The following is a 2,438-nucleotide window of genomic DNA, read 5'->3' as shown; positions in this document are numbered from 1 at the left end:
AAGAAGAAGAGAAGAAGAAGAAGAAGAAGAAGAAGAAGAAGAAGAAGAAGAAGAAGAAGAAGAAGAAGAAGAAGAAGAAGAAGAAGAAGAAAACAACAACGTGGGTCATCAGCAGCGTCCCTCCAAGAAGGAATGTTTTGTCTTTGAGAAAATTGGTGCACAACAACTGGTTAGATTAGGTGCTGTCCTAGAACACACCGAGCCTCTACGTACAGTCTGCCTTATGAGTAGATGCCTAAGAAAGGGAACATGACCTGAGTTATAAGCTGTATCATTTGGTTGATTTATTGGTTGGTTGACTGATCTGAGACAGAGTCTCAATGCATCTCAGGGTGGCCTCCAACTTGCTGAGAGTGGCCTTGAACTTCTGGTCCTTCTGCCTTTCCCTCGCAAGTGCTGGGAAGGATATGCACCACCATTTCTAGCTTGTATAGTGTGAGAGACTGAGCTCCAGGGCTCGGTGTCTGTGGACAAGCCCTCTACCAGCTGAGCTGCATCCCTAACCCCAAAGTCCCAGTGTGGCTTTTGTTGTAGTGCTTGTTGTTCTAAGTATTTGTGTGGGTGCGTGTGTGTGTCTTAGTTAGGATTACTATTGCTGTGATGAAACACCATGACCAAAAGCAACTTGGGAAGGAAAGGGTTTATTTTGCTTACAATTTCAAATAGCACTTCATTATTAAAAGCAGTGAGGGCAGGAACCGGAGGCAGGAGCACGCAGAGGCCATGGAGGAGTGCTGTTTATGGGTTTGCTCATAGACACCGACCTCTACACACACCAGCAGGTTCAGTGCTGAGTTTTCCCCTTCCAGCCTCCAACCACAGCCTTCCCGGTTACAGCTGAGCCCTTTGCTGACATTCATCTCTGGTTGCTTCCCATAGCTAAAAATGTGACCGGACAACCCAGGATTGGTCCTCCTATGCTAGCACTGCACACGCTGAGTGATGCATTCGATTTGGGGGCTCTGGGTCCCCCGGATTTTCCTTTCTTTTCTTCTTTTCAACCCCTCGTAAGTGGTCCCCACTGTAAGAGATCAGAGTGGCTCCTAGCCTCTCTGGCGAGAGTCACCTGGACTGGAGCCAGTCAGGTTTTAACACCCCGCATGTAGAGAGAGGACACTCTTCTATAGGCCCTGTGGTGTTTTTTGTGGGTTTTCACGTTTTCAGCTATGGTATTAACCCTCAAACTATGCTCTACTGGTGTCCCACTGGCTCCGCTTTTCCTCAAACTGTTTTCATGACACTGCTGCCAACAAGATTGGTTGGATCCATGAGGCAGCTGTTTTCAATTCCAGCCTTTGTCCCTGCCATAGCTTATGGCGAGGTGGCTCCGCAAGAGTGGATCATCATTCTGTTTAAAACCCCTGCAGTTAAAAAATTATGGCTTTACCATACAACATGTGACCACTGCCATTTTAACGGAGGTCAGGTGACTTCACTGCCATCTTAACTGAGAACCAGATCAGGTGACCAAGTTCCACCATCTTTACTGAGGTATTTCCTGCCTGTTCCCCAGTGCTGACTCTGTTACATGTGTGTTTTGTGCAGTGGCTTGCCTTTTTTTAAAAACTTACCTTTGTCCTCTGTTTTGCCAATACCTAAAGCAGGTGTAAGAGACACCAGACTGGACTGGAGAGATGTGTCAGAGGTTAAGAGCACTGACTGCTCTTCCAGCGGTCCTGAGTTCAATTCCCAGCAACCACATGGTGGCTCACAACCATGCAATGAGATCTGGTGCCCTCTTCTGGCCTGCAGCATACATGCAGGTAAAACACTGTATAAATAAAATAATAAATAAATCTTTAAAAAAAGAGAGAGATATCAGACATTTCCATACAACAAACATCAGACAAAACAAAGAGACCAGCTATGCCAGGATGTGACCAACACCTAGCTTCTTCAGATTCCTCCCCCAAGACGATACCCACAAATAAACAGGAAGCAATCTTGAGAATTGCCATTCCAATTCCTTTAACCTGTTGTGCCTAACCTCCCACCTTTTTATTATAAAAAAGAGATGGGAATGTAATCTGTCCTATCCCTTTAAGAGACAAGCCGTGCCCACTCCCTCCCTGCCCCATCCATTGCAGAGGCAGGCAGATCTTCCTTCTGCTTCCAGTCTGAGCTCTGTCATTTCTGTCTCTCTCCCAAAGAGGTAGCTCCTGCCGTGGCTCCTCTCTTCCCCGCCCCCTCTCTGGTTCTCCTTCTCTCTCTCTCTGCCTCTGCTTTTCTACCTTCTTCCCTTTTCCCCTTTTCTTTCCATAACCCACTAAATAAATATCCAACCTCACTCTGCATGGCATGTCTATCTTTCTTGGTCTCTCACCAGCAACACAGTCGGGACCTGTAGCATTTTACTTTTATCATTATGACTGCTGCAAAAGCAGCAAGCTCTCTCTCTCTCTCTCTCTCTCTCTCTCTCTCTCTCTCTCTCTCTCTCT

Source organism: Microtus ochrogaster, chromosome 7 (genome assembly GCF_000317375.1).
Source record: "Microtus ochrogaster isolate Prairie Vole_2 chromosome 7, MicOch1.0, whole genome shotgun sequence".
Lineage (NCBI taxonomy): Eukaryota > Metazoa > Chordata > Mammalia > Rodentia > Cricetidae > Microtus > Microtus ochrogaster.
This window is presented reverse-complemented; position numbering follows the sequence as displayed.